General features: G+C 54.3%; 1 protein-coding gene across 4 annotated transcripts in view; it reads right to left on the bottom strand.

Moving 5' to 3' along the window:
* Ppard (peroxisome proliferator activated receptor delta) overlaps nucleotides 1-20,419 on the bottom strand; it is a 69,403-nt gene that overhangs the window by 22,289 nt on the left and 26,695 nt on the right. The window contains exon 1 of one of the 4 annotated variants that reach the window (XM_040732083.1): nucleotides 6,707-6,853. The exons of the other annotated variants lie outside the window; for them this stretch is intronic. The gene's annotated coding sequence lies outside the window, so the exon portion shown is untranslated. Of the gene's footprint in view, nucleotides 1-6,706; nucleotides 6,854-20,419 lie in introns of those variants that run through there. 4 annotated transcript variants of the gene reach the window in all.

Raw genomic sequence — 20,419 nt, 5'->3', positions numbered from 1 at the left:
GCGACCTCAGGCAGAGTTGCTCAGCCTTCTGGAATCTGCTCACCGCGACTCCACTCACCTGCCCGGTTCACACTCGTCTCTTCCCTGAAGACCGTGAATCCAGGGGCCGGACAGACAGACAGCCTAGCAGGCAGGAGCACGGGCTGCTCTGACGGAGGACCTGGGTTCAGATCCCAGCACCACACGGCTGCTCACAGCAGTCTGTGACTCCAGCTCCAGGGCAGCTGATGCTCTTTTCTGACCTCTGCGCGCGCACACACACACACACACACACACACACACACACACACACACACACACACAGGCAAGTCACTGGCTTGTAGAATAAGAAATAAGCAGCACACAGTAACTGCTCAATAAACACTGCTGATTAAAGCGGCACCTGCCAGTCAGGAAGGAAGGACACTGTCAGGGCTGGAGACGACACAGTGGTCGGCTTATTCCCAGTACTCATGCTGGGTGGCTCCCGATCTTTCTAACTTCAGCTCCATTGATGCGACGCCCTCGTCTGCTCCTGAGGGTTCTTGCACTTACACAGGCAGGCAGGAAGGGCGGGCGTGCACGTGCGCACGCGCACACACACACACACACACACACACACACACACACACACACACACACACGGTTCGCTTTCTCCCTGGGCCTGTTTTTCCAGCCCACTTGACTCTTCTCCCTGGGGCAGTGGTTGTCACCCTTCCGAACGCTGTAACCCTTTAGGAAGGTTCCTCATGCTGCAGTTCCTCCAACTATAGCGGCTTCGGAACTCTAGTTTCGCTACTGTGATACATCTCAATGTAAATAACTGCTATTCGACCCCAGTTTGAGAACTGCTGATCTAGACTAGTCTAGATGCTGAGGCTTCCTGGTGGCCTGGCTAAGAAACTGGTGTCCCCAGAAACTGAGGACACTGTTGCTACTGCCCCTTTGGGTCTGAATGCACTGGCTGAGCAGAAGTCCAGGTGCCACTCCACGGCCCACCCCCGCCCCTGACCCCACCCCCACCCAGGCGTCAGTGCCACACAGGGGAGGTTTGGCAAGTCCTCAGGTGCCTTGAAGCTTTGGGTTCCCAGGGTAGAGATAAAGCCAGCACCTGCTCATACAGTGAGGGAGGAGGGCAGGGCAGGCCCCAGGTCCTGCTGGAGCCCTCACAGAAGGTTCAAGGTCAAAGAGAGCTGGGCCATCCGGAATAATCCTGAGAGTGAATGTGCTCATTATAAAAAAGGGTTGAGTTCAGAGAAGAAAACAAAGCCATGAGTGAACCCACAGCCATGTGAGGGTGGTCCAGGAACACAGGGTCCCAGCATAGAAGAGGGAGGGGATCCAGACATGTGAGGGTGGTCCAGGAACACAGGGTCCCAGCGTAGAAGAGGGAGGGGAATCCAGACATGGAAATGCTGGGGGGACAGTCACAGACAGACGCAGGCACAGTCACAGACAGACGCGGGGACAGTCACAGACAGATGAGGGACAGTCACAGACAGATGAGGGACAGTCACAGACAGATGAGGGACAGTCACAGACAGATGAGGGACAGTCACAGACAGATGCAGGGACAGTCACAGACAGACGCGGGGACAGTCACAGACAGATGAGGGACAGTCACAGACAGATGCAGGGACAGTGACAGACAGATGCGGGGACAGTCACAGACAGACGCAGGGACAGTGACAGACAGATGCAGGGCTACTTTCTACAGTCTTACACAGAGCCCACCCAGCCTCTGCTGCACTCAGACCACGGGCAGTCAGCACAGAGGGTCAACGCGCCGACCACCATAGGAAGCCTGCGTTTTGGACTAGGCTCTCCCACCCTGCACCAAAAGATGAGACTAGACAACAAAATGGAGTCACTCACACTAAAGCTCCACCTCACCAAACCACCCAGGCCGCTACCTGGCCTTTCCAGCAATCAGGAGTGAGACAGTGGTCCAGCTTCCCAAATGACCCAGCCTCCACTGGCTTCATAGGACAGTTCTGGTTGTTTATTTAATTATTATTTTATTGCTGGAATTTGAATCCAGAACCTTGTACCTGATAAGCAATGCTCTGCCTCTTTGCTTGTTTTAATCTTTACAGCAGAGTGACCTGAAGTAATCCAGTGCTAAACTTGGTTTCTCTTTTTGAGATGGTCTCATGGACCTCAGGACGCCTTTAAACTCAGTCTGAAGTCAGGCATGATTTGGACCTCCTGCCAGGACCTGAAGCCACCAAGATTGCTGGTGTGCACCAGGTCCGCTTCTGTGCAGCGCCAGGGACCAACCCCAAGAGCTTCTGGCGTTCTCTGGGCAAGCACCCCATCAGCTGAGCACATGCCAGCCTCAACCGACTGCTCTAGTGCTCCTTCTCTCTGTCTTCTGAGGAGGTAACTTCGTTTGTTTTGGTTTTTTTGAGAAAAGGATTTGTTAAGACAAGGTCTGGCTGGCTCAAAAAAACTCTCTACAGACCAGGCTGGCCCCAAACACGCCGAGTCCCTGCCTTTGCCTCCTGCCTGCTGGGATTACAGGTGTGAGTCCTTCTCAGGAAGGAGCAGCTTCTGTGAACATCTCCCTAACCCAACTGTTAGAGTGCCCAGACTCCAGACTCATGAAGCCAACGCTTTTGAAAGGTAGGACTGGCTACCACTTCCCACTCACAGGTGAGGGAGCGAGGGCCCTGGAGAGAGACCTTGGGTGAGGCACAGACGGAGAATCAATCTACCGTGAAGACAGGAGCTTGTGGCCACACGGTGACTGCCTCTTCATTCCACTCCTGAGCTCTAAGACCACAAAGATACTTCTGTATCCTGACCAAATGGACTGTCTGCCATTCTTGGTCCTGCCCTGCTTGGCACCTGGGCACATAACGGAATTTGATTCGGTCATTATGAAGACATCTAGAAAATACTACACGGTATAACCCGGGCTCACAGACAAACGCTGTATTTTCTCCCTCAACGCAGCTCAGTGGCAGCACACTGTGGCCAGCATTCATGAGGCCTTGAGTTTGATTCCCAGGAACGAAATAATAAAATTCTACTCCACAATATCATCCTCACCAATTCTTAGGACTAGAAATTTATTTATTTACTTATTGGGTTTTTGTTTTTGTTTTTCGAGACAGGGTTTCTCTATGGCTTTGGAGCCTGACTTGGAACTCGCTCCATAGATCACGCTGCCTCATACTCACGGAGATTCCCCTGCCTCTGCCTTCAGAGTGTTGGGATTAAAGGCGTGCGCCACAGCCAGCTAGGATCTGGTGTGTATGCATGTGTGTTTACATGGAAGGCAGAGTAAGCAGAGGCCATGAAACTAGAAAGAGGCCTGTGGGGGAGGGGGCGGGAAGGAAACAGAACACACGAGACATGGAAGTGGAAAGGGGAGGACTGGGGGGAAACTGGGATACAGGAGGCAGCCAAAGCTAAGTGTGCATGAATACGTTACAAAGAAGCCCGTTACTTTGTGTGCTGATGAAAAAATAAAAGCAAATACATTTTAAAATGTGATTTTAAAAACAGGATTAAGAGAAAATTACTTATCTTTAAAAGGCTCTCAGCAGGAGATGGAAAACCATTAGACATGCTTGCAGCTCCTCCAGAGGGCCTGAGCTGGGGTCTCAGCACCCACTCAGCCAGGCCAGAACCACCTGTAACTCCAGATCCTGGAGCTCTGATGCCCTCTTCTGGGCTCCAAGGGTACTGCACCAACTCACAAAGTTCCCAGTAAGGGAGACAAAACCTGTATCCCATGGTAGCCCATGAGGACTCTGGGTGGACAGCAGGAAGTCAGCCCCCCTCCAGCCCTGTGCTGCATGATGGAAGATGGTTTTCCATAACCTGTTTCAGATGGTGTTCATACCGACGGCCTGCGGGCACAGCCCTTACGGGTCATTTAGGTCTGTGCATTGAGCCCTCAGCCTGCTGCGTGCTAAGCCTGCTCCCTGTGTGGAATATTACTTAACTGTGAAAAGGTGTGTTACATTTGCTTATGTCGTGGAATATTACTAACTGTGAAAAGGTGTGTTACATTTGCCTATGTTGCAGAGTATTACTTTAACTATCTAAAGATGGGTTACATTTGTTTAGCTATGTAAAGATGTGTTGCTTTTGTTTATGTTGCATTTGTGTATGAAAAAAGTGTTGCTGTTTCACTAAAGCACCTGATTGGCCTAATGAAAAGCTGACCAGTCGATAGCGAGGCAGGAGAGGGACAGGCGGGGCTGGCAGGCAGAGAGAAAAAGTAGTAAGAGGAATCTGGGCTTGAGAGACAATGAGAGAAGAGCGAACGAAGGAGAGAGAGGAAGAGAGATACCCAGGCCAGCCAGACACGGAAGAAAGTAGGACGCACAGAGTGAAGGAAAGGAAAAAGCCCTGAGGAAGACAGAGAAAGAGAAACAAAAGCCAGCTGGAAGCAAGCATAAGCTAAGGGTGAGCATTCATAACTAATACGTCGTCTCCGGATCATGATTTGGGGGCTGGGGGTCTAAGAAAGCCTGCTACACGCTGCTCACTAACCCAGACTGAGCTCAGGCAGTTTAACAACTTCATGCCCCATTCCCCTCTAGAGACAGCGGGACAGAGGAGAAAGCACGGGTGCCAGGCTCTGTAATAGGCTCACCCCAGCTCCCAGTTATCAAGCTTTGCACCCCTGGCCACTATCTAGCCTCTCTGTGGCTCAGGCTGCCCATCCGAAGGCCAGGACTAATATCCACCTAGCTTGGAATAGGTATTAGAAGGGAAAGACATTTAACAATTTTAAAGATGCATTTTTGTTATTTTTAACTATGTATGTGTGTGGGGGTATGTGCCCATGTGTGCAGGGGCCCACAGAGGCCAGAAGAAGTCATCAGATTCCCAGGAGCTACAGTAACATGTGAAGGTAACCATGTAATGTGGGTGAGAACTGGGGTCCTCTGCAAAATAACAGGTGATCTTTTTTTTTTTGTTTTGTTTTTTGTTTTGGAGGCTGTTGGTCCAGCCCGGCCTCGAACTCACAGAGATCCGCCTGCCTCTGCCTCCCGAGCGCTGGGATTAAAGGCGTGCGTCACCACCGCCCGGCAATAACAGGTGATCTTAATGGAGCCATCTTCCCATTCCTATTGAGAGTCTCACGTCGGCTGGTCATGGTGGTGCACACCTTTAATCCTGGGAGGCCGTGCACATAGATCTCTGTGAGTTTGAGGCCAGCCTAGTTACATAGAGTTCCAGTTCAGCCAGAGTTACATGGAGAGACCCCATCTCAAAAACCAAAATGAAAGTCTCATAGTCTTATGTAGCTCAACCTGGCTTTGAATTCACCAAGGACAACACTAAACTCCTGATCTCTGGCCTCTGCCTCCCAAGCTTTGGCATCACAGGGGCATGCTGACATCATAGGGACATCTGACATCATAGGGACATCTGACATCACAGGACGTGCTGACATCACAGGACGTGCTGGCATCATAGGGACATCTGACATCATAGGGACATCTGACATAGGGGCATGCTGACATCATAGGGACATGCTGGCATCATAGAGACATGCTGGCATCACAGGACATGCTGACATCACAGGACATGCTGACATCATAGGGCATGCTGACATCACAGGGGCATGCTGACATCATAGAGACATGCTGGCATCATAGAGACATGCTGGCATCAGGTGAGGAAATGAAACTGGAAGCTCTACCTATGAGGTGGCTGGGTAGGTAAGGGCACAGTCCTCGCCTGCAAGCCTGGTGACCTGAAATTGACCCCTTGGATCCAGAATGTAGAAGGAGACAGAGACTCCTGCCTACAGGCTCCTCTCTGGCCTCCACACGGGCACAGGCACACACAGGCTCCTCTCTGGCCTCCACACAGGGGCACAGGCACACGAGACACTGAGCAAACAAATGGAGGCAGCTCTTAGGAGGGCGCTGCAGGGTCGGAAGCCCCAGGACACACCAGTCCCTGCGTCTGCTTTCAGCACACACCTCCTGGAGCTTTCTAGTTCCAGATAAGGGCTGCCTAATATAGTCCTGGAAAGCAGGAAGTCCCCAAGGGCTTCCTGGTCCCCGAGGGAAGGAAGGAAGGAAGGGAGAAGTGAGTGAAAGGACACTGAGACAGATGGACTCTCGGTGACCTGCAAAAGCACCCTGGAGATCCAACAGTCACGTTCCCTCAAGATCCTCCCTCATCTGATGGTGGCCCCCAGATGCCCCGATGGCAGCCCTCAAGCCAGTGAAACCTTCAGTCTCACTGGGGGAGGGGCGTGGTCAAGCCAGGAGGTGTGGGGTCTGTGGGTGACAGAGAAATGCCAAAACCAAACACCAGGGAAAACCGCTGCACAGAACATTTACAGAAAGCATGCCTGACACCCCACACCCTCGGCCACGGCCCCTTCCCCACCCCCCAGGGAAGTGTGCTCTGTCCAGCAGATGTTACACTGGTAACACGGACACCTGTGACCACTGCTTCCCTCAGGAGCGCTGAAGCGTGCCGTGAAAGGTGGCCATGGGCCAGGCAAAGAAATCCCAGAGCGTTCTCACAGCGCAACCTGCCCCGGCCTGGTCTCTCCGGCCTTAGCCTCCAAGTTCTTCCCATCAAGGGTGGACAGCGCAGCAGAGGCGGCCGGATGCCTGACGAGCTGACTCTCGGTGCTGTGGCAACAGGAAGGCCATATCCTGATTCGGCCCTAACCACCCAACAATAAGCCGTCTGGAGAAGAATGCCGAGGAGTGTTAGGGACAGAGTCCTCTCTACTCACCTCAGGAGTGACTTCCTTGAGGGCTGCTGCTAACCGGGAAGAGACAGGTCTGTGGGCTGCCAGTGGATCACCAAGGCAGAGGCCAGGAGGAGGCCCAGCCCCGGGCTGCTCAGCACCCAGCCATCCCAGCTCTCCTTCCTGGCCACCTCCTCCACCCAAATCCTGGGCCACCGGTGGGTGGTGCCTCCCCACCCACCATAACCTGCTTGGCAAGGCCTTGCGCACCTTTCCCCACTAACACTTCCTGCTTCTGGGACTCCCAGGCACCGACTGTGCCATGGGTCACAGCATGGGTGTTCGAAGGTGCCTGCAGGACACGGCGGACACAGTCTCCCTTCCAAGAGTGGCTGGGAGCATTCACAAGCCCTCCAGCTAGCCCGAGGGAGGGTCTGCTTCCTACGTGGGAACCAGCCAGGTGCACAGGACACTCACTGGCAGATCTGCCCGCGCTCCTCTGCCTCACAAGGCTGGCCTTCTGTGAGCCCCGTGCCGGAGAGACCCTGGAGGAAGGGCTGGCACAAGGATAAGGCAAGACTGTCCCCAGCCAGGATCAAATGGCTTTGGCTCACCAACAGAGCGGCCTGGGAAGCTGCTCCACTTTTCTAACTCAGGGAGGAAGTACTGTGAGAATCATAGGAAGAGGCCGTTGGGAGGCTTGATCCCAAGCGCGGGCATGCCGGTTCTGAAGGTTCTTCTGACTGCACAGATTGTTTAGCTGCAGTTACTAATGACACGGGAGTGACAGTTGCTTCCTAAAGGCATGGCCACCACCCCCGGCTCTACTTGATTTTTACTTGGCATTTTCACCCTACATACAGTCCTGGCTAGCCTGGAACTCATGACCCTCTTTCCTCAGCCATGAGACTGCAGGTGACAGGCTCCTAAGGAATGCAGTCTACTGCTTGTGAGACAGGTTTCTCACTGGCTGGAGGTTGCCAAGTAGACTAGGCTGGCCAGCAAGATGCAAAGACCCAACTCTCTCCACCTTCCAGGGCTGGGATACAGGCACACATCTGGCTTTTCAACGTGGCTTCTGGAAACTGACCTTATCACAGACAAATAATTTGAGTGTGGTGTCCCATGCCTGTAATCCCATCGTTAGGATGGAGATACAGGGAGATGTGGGCTTGGGACTTTCCTTGTGTCAAATATCCAAAAAGAAGGAAGTGTTGGAGAGAACAGAGGGAGGGAAAGTCGTCTTAAAGCCCCTCTTTCAAACTCCCAGGGTCGGGAAAGACACAGAGGAGCCTGGGGTTTGAGGGGCGCCTGCCAGTGCCGGGAACCTGCAGCCGGTCTCCGCCCCTCCAGCCATCGCTGTGCTCCCAGGCATCGTGCTCCTAGCTGCGGCCAGAGTCCTCCCTGGGTGAGGTGTCACTTCCTGACTCAGCAGGCAGGAGATGTGTGAAAGCACTGACCCAGGCCTGGGAGAGTTCTGCAACAGCCTGCGCTTGAGGGTGGAGGGACAAATGTCTGTGTGAGGAAGCACGATCTGCTGGGAAGGGTATCTGCAAGCTGGGAAGGGCCAAGGCAGGGTAGGCAGGTCTGGCCAGACCCAAAGCACGGCGGGGAATGGTGAGCTGCACCTCCCACAGGCATGCAGTTCTCTGAAGGACAGATAGGGGGCAGGGCGTGGCCCTGGAGCCCCAACTATAAAAGTGAACCTAATTTTGAGGCTGGGCCTGGTGCTCTAAGAGAGATGGCCCAGTGGGTGAGAGCATTGACTTCTCTCTTGCAGAGGACCTGGGTTTGATTCCCAGCACTGGCATGGCAGCTCACAACTGTCCGTAAGTGCAGTTTCAAGGGATCCGGCGCCCTCTTCTGGCCTCCATGGGCACTACATGCATTTGACGCAGGTACACATGCAGGCAAAACACCCATACACATTAAGATACATTTTCATTTAATCAAGGGAGAGGAGAGGAGAGAGGCAGAAAGACCACCAGGGGTGTGAAATGTCAGCAGGAGGTGATGGCCTGACATCCTACCTCACCAGTAGGCTCTCCCTACCCTGAGGCCTCAACACAGATAGCTCCCTCCATCTAGGACAACTCAGACCCCATTTAATCTGACTACGTCTCCTCATCCCGCAAGCATCAGCTTAAACATCACTCCCTAGATAAGCTCCTGCTCCCCAGCCAGAGCTCTGCCCATGCTGGCTTGCTAATGCGGTTGACATCCACTTGGCTGCCTGGGGCGAGCACACAGGCACACCTGTGTTCACCGTAGTGTCTGCTGTCAAGATGTGGAGCCCTTCCAGAGCCCTGGAGAGTCCCTGAACCTCTCCACACCCCATACCCTAACCCAGTGCCCCAGGAAAAGGCGGCAGCTCTCCTGACCGGCACCATCAGCAAGCTTTGTCTGCTGCTGCGCATTGTGTGGCCCTTGGAGGACAGGTACCGGGTACCCCTGCTTCCTCGTAGCCCCCAAACGGCTGGTCACAGAGCAAGCAAGTCAGAGTTTGCTGACTGTAAGACCAGCTCAAGACAGTGGACGGAGAGCCAAAGCATGGACGCCCGGCTGTGAGGCCTTCCTGCCCTTCCTTATCTGGCTTATGTGCCCACAGGCCACATAAAAGAGCTGGGTGTGGTAGAGGCATGTGTAAGCCCAGCAATGGGGAGGCAGTGACACACGGGCCCCTGGGCTCACTGGCCAGCCGGCTTAGCCCTGGCAAGCTCTGAGGCTCCAAGTCCCAAGAACAAGGCGTTGGGTTCCTGAGGAACCACACCTGAAGCTGTCCTCTGACCGCACACATGTGGGCACTGCCCCCCACACACACATACAAAAGGAGTCGGCGCACAATACGTCCTTCTGGGAGTTATTCATTTCCATAACTCTGTGGTGCCCGCCGCTCGTCTCTTGAGCTACGATACATTTGGAGCCTCTAGAAGGCCATTTTCATGTTCTGGAAGCTTGTCACTGGTTCAGAGAATCCTTCTGGCTTGTCCACACCGAGCTGGGAAGAGCATCCATTTATAAGACCCAATTCACAGTTCACCCAAGTCTATGGCTTTAAACATTTTGTGTGTGTGTGTGAGATTTTATTTATTTTTACATGTATGAGTGTTTGCCTGAATGCATCTTGTACCACGTGTGTGTACAGCCACAGAGGTCACATGAGGGACAGAGTTAAGGACAGTTGTGGGCTGACATGGTAACTGAGCCCACCCTCTGGAAGAGCGGCTGCTGCCCTGAACTGCTGAGCCGTCTCTCTAGCCTCAAGTTTAGGGCTTTTTAGTGTTCAGTTTCCAGAAATGTTTGCCTAAGGACCACTGGTTACGGCACACACACAGCACACGGACATCCAAAGGGTTCTGAAGGGACTGCAGTGGCTGATAATGTACGAAAGAGTCCCCACCACAGTGAGACAATCTAGGTGTCAACTTAGGCTCCTCAGCCTCAGGGTTTGGGAGCAGGAAGGGAGTAAGATGTGAGAGTGTGCATGCGCGTATGCAGGGAGGAGCTAGTCACACTCCCCTTTGCTCTGGGGGTGGGGCTGCAAGTTCAGAGACAATCTGTCCCTTCGGCCAGACACTTTCTGGTCTGTGTGCATACTACTTTTATATCAATAAATATGCTAGCTTTAAGACGAGCAAGCAGGCGATCCTTCTCCCCACCTGCCCAGAAGTCCTCTGAGGACACACTGAAGGATGCCTGGGAACCGAGGTTCAGGCCCCAGACGCCACGCAGACCCTGCCACAGGCCTGCAGAGCAAACTGCAGGAGCAGCAGGGCGTGGGCCAGCCCGAGACCCCGGCACTTGGGAGACAGAGGTGGGAATTCAAAGTCAGCCTTACTACATAGTGTGCCTGAGGTCAGCATGGACAACGGGAGACCTGACTAAAAAATGTACTTAAGTAATTTTTTCCCCGCTGTGCAGCCCTGGCTGTCCTGGAACTCGCTCTGTAGACCAGGCTGGCCTCGAACTCAGAGATCCGCCTGCCTCTGCCTCCCGAGTGCTGGGACTAAAGGCGTGCACCACCGCTGATGCTGCCACCACCTGGCTTAATTTCTTTTTAAGGTACAGACGAGGGTGTCCTGGGGCCCAGTGAGGACCAACAGCGGGTATACCCCATCTTCTGTTCCACAGCCGAAAGCTAGGTGCTCTGGGCCCAAAACGAAGGGGAGTGCGGAGCCCAATGGCTCTCTGGACCAATGATGCCCACCCTCCTGTGTGGCTCAGCTCATCTCTGTTCTGGAAAGGGGTTTCCCCACCTTGAGGATATGCAAACCCCAAGGGGAAGGTACGAGGGCCCAGCCTTCCATCTGGGAGCTGTGCAGAGCACCAGGAACTTCCAGTGAGCAGAGCATCTAGCCCCCAGGGGGCAGGAAAGGCTGCAGCACCCTCCTGCAAGGCTGTGTCTACCCACAGGGTACCCCAGTCTGAAGCCCCATCCCATAGCCAGGCGGATCAAGAGGAGGGTTCTTACTGCCTTGGTGGTTTGTGTCTGCATCCGCTCCTGGCTCCATCTTGACCTTGACTCTGAGAAGTAATTCCCTCCTCCCAAGGTCCAAACCATCCCAGGGTCACATGAACCAAGCACAGCGGCCTGAGTCGTCTGAGGTCCAGCAACCACCTCTAAGCCACACCCACTGCCCTGCCCCAGCCTGTAGCCAGACTGAAGCTTCTAGAATATGTGTTTGGCCTTACTTCTTCTCTGTTAGAACAGTCCACACTCCTGAGGGACCAACCCAGGGTGGTCTCAGTCCTAGTCCCTGCCTCTCTCCTTGCTTCCTCAGTGCGGAGGTTTGAAAGACAATGGCCCCCAAAGGGAATGGCATTATTTGGAGGTGTGGCCTTGGGGAGGAAGTATGTCACTGTGGGGGCAGGCTCTGAGGTCTTTTTCGCTCAAGTTTCCCTCAGTGGGACAGTCAATCAACTTACTTGCCTGTAAGATGTAGGCCACTCAGTTAACCGTTTCTCCAGTACCGCGTCTGCCTGCACATCGCCATGCTCCCCGCCGTGACAATGGGCTGAACCTCTGAAGTTGTCGTCACCTCAATTAAATATTTTCTTTACAAGAGCGACCATGGTCATGGTGTCTCTTCACAGCAATAGAAAACCCTAACTAAGATACCCGGGTCAAGTCCAGGGCTCTGGGCTGGACCTCAGACTTGGCCATACCCTGCCTGCTAGCCTCCTCCCTCCCCCTGAAGCAAGGCTGTACACAGGACTGGGTAGGCTAGCCAGGCTCTATTCCAGCTTCTGAGGTGAGAAGCGGGGCAGCCTTCCTCCTGCCCAACAGGCTGCTGTGAGGCCGAGGGTTCAGAAGTGTCACCAACTGCACAGTCGCCCAGCAGAATGCCGCCTTCTCCCCCGCGTGGGCAGGTCTCCTGGCTCTTTCGTCTTCCACCAAGATGGGGACCTCCTTGCTCCTGTCACCCTGTGCCTGGCTACTTTTCTATGCTGGGCAAAACCATCCCCAGCCACATTTCCACCCTGGTCCAGAACCATCTCCTGCCGACTGTCTCAACACCACACAGAGCCTTGCTCGGAGAGCTCAGGGTGTCCAGTAGCTGTCTCGTACCAGCCACAGCTGGCTCTGCTGCCGGCACAGTGCCTGGTGGGCAGCATACGCTAATGTCTGACGGCCTCGCCTCATGGGCCTCTTTCCTCTCTTGTCCTTCTCTGGGAGCTCCTGCAGTCAGGGGACACCAGCCCAGGCACACAGGCCCGCCCGCTGGTGTCCTCAGTCACACACACACACACACACACACACCCGCTGGTGTCCTCAGTCACACACACACACACACACCCGCTGGTGTCCTCAGTCACACACACACACACACACACACACACACACACCCGCTGGTGTCCTCAGTCACACACACACACACACCCGCTGGTGTCCACACACACACACACACACACACACACATACACACCCGCTGGTGTCCTCAGTCACACACACACACACACACACACTGGTGTCCACACACACACACACACACACACACACCCGCTGGTGTCCTCAGTCACACACACACACACACACACACCCGCTGGTGTCCTCAGTCACACACACACACCCCCGCTGGTGTCCACACACACACACACACACACACACACACACACCCGCTGGTGTCCTCAGTCACACACACACACACACACCCGCTGGTGTCCTCAGTCACACACACACACACACACACACACCCACTGGTGTCCTCAGTCACACACACACACACACCCGCTGGTGTCCACACACACACACACACACACATACACACCCGCTGGTGTCCTCAGTCACACACACACACACACACACACTGGTGTCCACACACACACACACACACACACACACCCGCTGGTGTCCTCAGTCACACACACACACACACACACACACACCCGCTGGTGTCCTCAGTCACACACACACACACCCGCTGGTGTCCACACACACACACACACACACACACCCGCTGGTGTCCTCAGTCACACACACACACACACACACACACACCCGCTGGTGTCCTCAGTCACACACACACACACACACACACTGGTGTCCACACACACACACACACACACACACACACACACCCGCTGGTGTCCTCAGTCACACACACACACACACACACACACACACCCGCTGGTGTCCTCAGTCACACACACACACACACACTGGTGTCCACACACACACACACACACACACACACCCGCTGGTGTCCTCAGTCACACACACACACACACACCCGCTGGTGTCCACACACACACACACACACACACACACATACACACCCGCTGGTGTCCTCAGTCACACACACACACACACACACACTGGTGTCCACACACACACACACACACACACACACACCCGCTGGTGTCCTCAGTCACACACACACACACACACACACACCCACTGGTGTCCTCAGTCACACACACACACACACCCGCTGGTGTCCACACACACACACACACACACACATACACACCCGCTGGTGTCCTCAGTCACACACACACACACACACACACACTGGTGTCCACACACACACACACACACACACACTGGTGTCCACACACACACACACACACACACACACCCGCTGGTGTCCTCAGTCACACACACACACACACACACACACCCGCTGGTGTCCTCAGTCACACACACACACACCCGCTGGTGTCCACACACACACACACACACACACACACCCGCTGGTGTCCTCAGTCACACACACACACACACACACACACACCCGCTGGTGTCCTCAGTCACACACACACACACACACACACTGGTGTCCACACACACACACACACACACACACACACACACCCGCTGGTGTCCTCAGTCACACACACACACACACACACACACCCACTGGTGTCCTCAGTCACACACACACACACACCCGCTGGTGTCCACACACACACACACACACACACATACACACCCGCTGGTGTCCTCAGTCACACACACACACACACACACACTGGTGTCCACACACACACACACACACACACACACCCGCTGGTGTCCTCAGTCACACACACACACACACACACACACACCCGCTGGTGTCCTCAGTCACACACACACACACCCGCTGGTGTCCACACACACACACACACACACACCCGCTGGTGTCCTCAGTCACACACACACACACACACACACACACCCGCTGGTGTCCTCAGTCACACACACACACACACACACACTGGTGTCCACACACACACACACACACACACACACACACACCCGCTGGTGTCCTCAGTCACACACACACACACACACACACACACACACACCCGCTGGTGTCCTCAGTCACACACACACACACACACTGGTGTCCACACACACACACACACACACACACACCCGCTGGTGTCCTCAGTCACACACACACACACACACCCACTGGTGTCCACACACACACACACACACACACACACACACACACACACACACACGTACGTCCTGGCTCAGGACCTGTCCACCCTGAGCTGAGCTGCTTCCCGTTCCTCTGTCTGGTCCAGCCGCTCCACACATCTGCCACATCTCCGCCCACAAAATCCCATGTTTTATCATGGCATCCCACACAGGCCTCTGCGTGTGGTGCAACCACTACCTACTAACATTAATGACACACTTCCCAAATCTTTGAAATAAGTCTGCGAGGGAGGAACTGCCAGGATCAGAAGGTGACAGATGAGGAAGCCGAGCAGAGCTCTCAGAGTCACGGTCCGCGTTCCTGAGGATCGCACCAGAACTAACTGCCCTTCCCACCACAGCGCCCCAGACACACTCCAAACCCTGCAGCAAGTGAGGCCAGGAACGGAGTCTTTACATGAGGAGACGGACGAAGAAAGAAGGAAAAGGAAAGGAAGGGAGGAGGGAGGGAGAAGAAGAAAGAAGAGGCTGATGAGGGGGCTGGAGAGGGGGCTGGTGTAACTCTGCTCTTCCAGAGGACGTGGGTTCAGTTCCCAGCACCCACATGGTGGCTCACAGCTGTCTAACTCCATTTCCAGGGGATCTGACACCCACCCTCACACAGACACACATGCTGATAAAACACCAATGCACGTAAAATAAAAATAAATAAATCATAAAATAACAAGAGGAAGGCAGAGAAAGGAGAGAAAGAGAAAGGGGAGGAGAAGGGGTGGAAAGGAGGGGGAAGGGGAGGAGGGGAGGTCCTTGCAGGGCACAGCTCAGAGGAGTGTAGGGCGAGCACGGGGGGGGGGGCTGATTAACCCTTTGCCCCACAAAAGCATCCACTGCAACAGGCTCCCCCTGCCCGACTTCTCCGGACAGTACTGGATGGACCTGGGATGCGGATGGGAAACCGACACCAGGCAGGGGCTGGGGGTGTGGCTCAGTCAGGACAGTGCCTCATGTGCACATTCCCAACACCACATAACTGCCTGTATCCCAGCACCAGGGAGGGCAGGGCAGGAGAACTGTTCCAGTAGCTTTTGGGACTAAAAAGCAGTTGATTGGGGGAAGATCCTGAGTTCAAGGCCAGCCTGGGCTACATTGGCAGACTCTATCTCAAAACAACAGGAGAGAGAGAGAGAGAGAGAGAGAGAGAGAGAGAGAGAGAGAGAGAGAGAGAGAGAGAGAATGAGAATGAATGAATCTGGGAGCCCAAAATGACTCCTAAAACATCATCTGACTCCAGGAAGAAGTATCAGCCCACACCCACCGGTTGGGTTGGGCCTGGAACAGGAGCTCACAGGTATCAGGACTAGTGTCCCCCTAGTGTCTCCCTCTTGGTACCCCATCCCTTGAGCCAGTCTCCTGGCTTCCAGCCGCTGACCTCTGAGTGTCTAAGGCTGGAGTGTGGCTCATTTCCAGGGCTCCCACTAAGCTGGTGGCTTCCTCCGGTGCCAGGTGGTGGTGCTGATGTCAGAACTGGAGGGACAAAAGCCACCCCCAGCGACAAGGACAAGGAGGAGAAAAGGGAGAGGCCACGGGAGAGCACGAGGGACGCTGGCAACGAGCTTGGAGGCTGCTCTAGGTCCCCTGGCCACACCTCGCCTTGCCTGCTGGCTTGTTCCTGCCTGTCCTCTGGAACGAGGACACTCTGGCTGTTGTAGCCGACAGGAGACACTGAATGCTGCGTGAATGATGGCTGACTCTGCCAACAGCCACTCTCATCCTGCTCAGTGACAGACTGCCAATTCTATTCCAGGCAGCCTCATGCCTCAGTGAAGAACTTCCCACCCTCCTTTGCAACCAAGAACAGCAGCCAATAACAGGATCCTAAAGCTGAAGGAGTGCATGCTGGGAAACTCTTAGACACGAGGCGTGGGATGGCTTTGTGTATTTCCTCCTGTCAGACCACCTGCCCCTGCCAGGTCCATGAGGCAACCCTGGGGCAATGGGGATTGGAGGAGTGCAGAGCAGAGACCAGACCTAAACTATCCACTAAACTTCTTCCCCCCACATGATGAATGCCCACTGGTTAAAGCCACTGCCATTTCCGGTGAAGTTACTAATTCCCAGTTGGTTTACAAATTACTTGAGCTGGAGTGTTTGCCCTTAACTAACCCACTGGAGACAGAGGCAAATGGATTGCCGTGTTGTAGAGGCTAGCCTGGTGTAATCAGCAAGTTCCAGGACAGCCAGGACTACATGGAGAGACCCTGTATCAATAAACACACAAACCCCAAATTGTTTTCTCACCCCCTCACTGATCTGCGGAGCTTCTCATCTGTGTTGGAAGGCTGCAGCTGGTCCCCCACTTCCTGGGAACTGAGGAGGATTGAGGCCAGAAAGGAAAGGGCGGAAACAGTGAGAGGGAGGAGAGGGGAGGGGCGGCAGGAAATTGAGAAAAGAAAGAGGGGAGGCTGGAAGGCAGGAGAGGGCAAAACACTAAAGCCAGGGAGAGCAGAGGCCAGCGAGCACCCCTCCCCCGGGGGTCAGGGAGAGATGGGACAGGAAATGCAGCCACCACAGACATCAGCATCAACAGCAGATGCCAGGATAGCACGCTACTTTACACACAAGTAGACATAGTTCAGTACCTGGTCCTCAGTCATTGCGGGAGGCGGCGGGAGATGGGTTTCCTCAATGAGAGGTCATTCCCCTCCTTCCTTCCTTCCTTCCTTCCTTCCTTCCTTCCTTCCTTCCTTCCTTCCTCCCTCCCTCCCTCCCTCTCTCCCTGTGCCTCTGGGGTGATAGCTGGAACCATGGCAACCATTTTGGATCACGAGAAACACAGCTACAGGGTACAGCAGGGTGTGCATGACTTAGGGGCGCTCACTCCGCTGCCTGGGTTCACAGAGCACCCCACTTGCTTCCATCCCATCCGTGGATTCAGGATGTTTCGTCTTTTCTATCTTCAGCAGCAGAGTCTGAGCCAGCGTCTCCCACCCACCCCGGGGTCCTGACCCAGCAAGTGCTGTGAGCTGCTCTCCTACAGAAAGGGAGGTTGAACTTGGAAGACCGAGGAACCAATGGTGACCCACTTAAGAGATGGAGAAGGAGAGGCTAACAGGACTGGGGAGAGAGATCCCGATGGGCTATCATCTCAGTCTGCCGCCCAAGGGAACAGCACCTCAGAGACAACAGCTTGCGACAGATACCCACCCGGGCTGCCATGGCGAAGGCACACAGAGGCATCCCGCACAACGGCCGACCTGCACCACAGCTGAGGCCTCGGAGGGCTCAGAGTTCTCTCCCTGGAGACAATCAGCTCTGCTCGGGGAGGGAGGGCACTGTGCTGTGAGCACTTCGGGACCTACGACAGTGATACTTAGGGCAGCCCTGTACACACAGGTGCTTAATTCAGGGCCAAAAACAGAGCTGTCAGGGGAAGCAATGGGTCTCCACATAGGATAAGGCCACACCCATGCCATCTTGGCGCTCCAGCAACGCCCGACATTCCAGCCCAGGGATAGCACCCTGCCACCTGGGACCATCGCTCCATGGTGGTGCTGCCAGACAGGCCCTCTCTAAGGATCTTTTAAAGACTGAACCCTCTCCTGACAACACTGCAGGGGATTCAGGAAGACAAGGGGGGGGCTGCTCAGCCCCGCCGAGGCCTGTCCACAAGGCCCTTTTGCAGTTGTCTGGGTAAGAAGGGAGGAAAGGCACCAACCGTAGCCTCTGCACGCCAAGCAACAGTCATGGAGGGTAACGCAGCCCACCAAAAGCAAACAATCTGCTCTTGAGGGACACTTTCCCAACCCAGCACCCAAGACTCCTTCCTAAAGATGAGCTCAGAAGCCAGGGTGAAGACCACCAATGCACACACACTCACACACACACACACACACACACACACACACACACACACACACACACACACGGCAGGCAGGCAGAGCCCAACACCGGCACCCTAAGACTCAGAACTCTGACAGGAGAAGGAGGTTGAGATGGCGCAGGCACTGACTCGGGACAGACACACGTACAGGGATGTGGGGACACGGCCAATGCCTGGGACCAGTGCTACCGGCCAGGGCTGTAGCTCAGTGGTAGGGCGCATTCCGGCCGCCAGTTTCCACGCCCACCACAAGAAGGAAAGAAGAGCTTCCTGAGTGGGAAGCGGCTCACCCAGTCTGGAGCCCGACGCTAGAAAACAAAGAGGCCGGCATGTAAAGCGGGTGACGAGACGTCACTGTGCCATTTTCACGCTCCTCTAAATGTGCCATTTTCACGCTTCTCCAAGTGTGTCATTTTCACACTTCCTCCAAGTGTGTCATTTTCACGCTCCTCTAAGTGTCATTTTCACGCTCCTCTAAGTGTGCCATTTTCACACTTCCTCTAAGTGTGTCATTTTCACACTTCCTCTAAGTGTGTCGTTTTCACGCTCCTCTAAGTGTGCCATTTTCACGCTCCTCCAAGTGTGTCTTTTTCACGCTCCCCCAAGTGTGTCTTTTTCACGCTCCTCTAAGTGTGCCATTTTCACGCTCCTCTAAGTGTGTCATTTTCACACTTCCTCTAAGTGTGTCGTTTTCACGCTCCTCTAAGTGTGCCATTTTCACGCTCCTCCAAGTGTGTCTTTTTCACGCTCCTCTAAGTGTCATTTTCACGCTCCTCTAAGTGTGCCATTTTCACGCTCCTCCAAGTGTGTCTTTTTCACGCTCCCCCAAGTGTGTCTTTTTCACGCTCCTCTAAGTGTGCCATTTTCACGCTCCTCCAAGTGTGTCATTTTCACACTTCCTCTAAGTGTGTCGTTTTCACGCTCCTCTAAGTGTGCCATTTTCACGCTCCTCCAAGTGTGTCTTTTTCACGCTCCTCTAAGTGTGTCATTTTCACACTTCCTCCAAGTGTGTCATTTTCATGCTCCTCCAAGTGTGTCTTTTTCACGCTCCTCTAAGTGTGTCTTTTTCACGCTCCTCTAAGTGTGTCATTTTCACGCTCCTCCAAGTGTGTCTTTTTCACGCTCCTCCAAGTGTGTCATTTTCACGCTCCTCTAAGTGTGTCATTTTCACGCTCCTCTAAGTGTGTCATTTTCACGCTCCTCTAAGTGTGTCATTTTCACACTTCCTCCAAGTGTGTCATTTTCACACTTCCTCCAAGTGTGTCATTTTCACGCTTCCTCTAAGCTTTCTTTCCCTTTTGACACAGGGTCTCACTCAGGTGGGCCAGGCTGCCCTCAAGCCTGCCACGGAGCTGAGAGTAGCCCTGAACTGATTCTCCCTCTGCCTCCCAAGTGCTCTGGTTACCCCCACACACGAGTCTCGTTAGCGTTAGCTGTCCACCTGACACAGCCTAGCGCCACCCGAGAGGACAGACTTGATGGAGGAACAGTCTAGATCAGATGGACATCCCTGTGAGAGCCTGTCCCGACTGATGACTGATGTGGGACCCTCCCGCCCACTGTGGGCAGCACTATCCCTAGGCCTGTGGGCCTGGGCTGTGTAACAAAGCAGCTGATTATGAGCCCGGACCCGGCAAGCTGTGTTCTCTACGGTTCCTGCCCCTCCCCTCGATGACAGGCTGTGACCTGGGAGTGTAAACCAAATGGGCCCTCACCCCTTAAGTTGCTTTAGTCATGGCAACAGAAATCAAACTAGGACACCAAGCCTGGCTTGACAATTTCCAAAGTAAAAGGATCACAGTATAGATAAGAATCCAAAGACTTTCTTTCAAACCAAAATGCAGGCACACCCCAAACCCCGGCCCCAGGACTAACCAGGACACAGCCGTCAATTGTATTTCATGCACCTGCCTTGCCCTAAGCCTGCCCCTGCCAGGAGCCGCTATGGAGAGTGCTCTGGAAACGGGAGAAGGTCTGCACCTGCGCTGATTGGGGGGGGGTAGAC

This window comes from Mesocricetus auratus, unplaced genomic scaffold (assembly GCF_017639785.1).
Source record: "Mesocricetus auratus isolate SY011 unplaced genomic scaffold, BCM_Maur_2.0 Super-Scaffold_100027, whole genome shotgun sequence".
Taxonomy (NCBI): Eukaryota; Metazoa; Chordata; class Mammalia; order Rodentia; family Cricetidae; genus Mesocricetus; species Mesocricetus auratus.
Note: the sequence above shows the minus strand (reverse complement) of the source record. Positions and strands in the feature narration are given on the sequence as shown.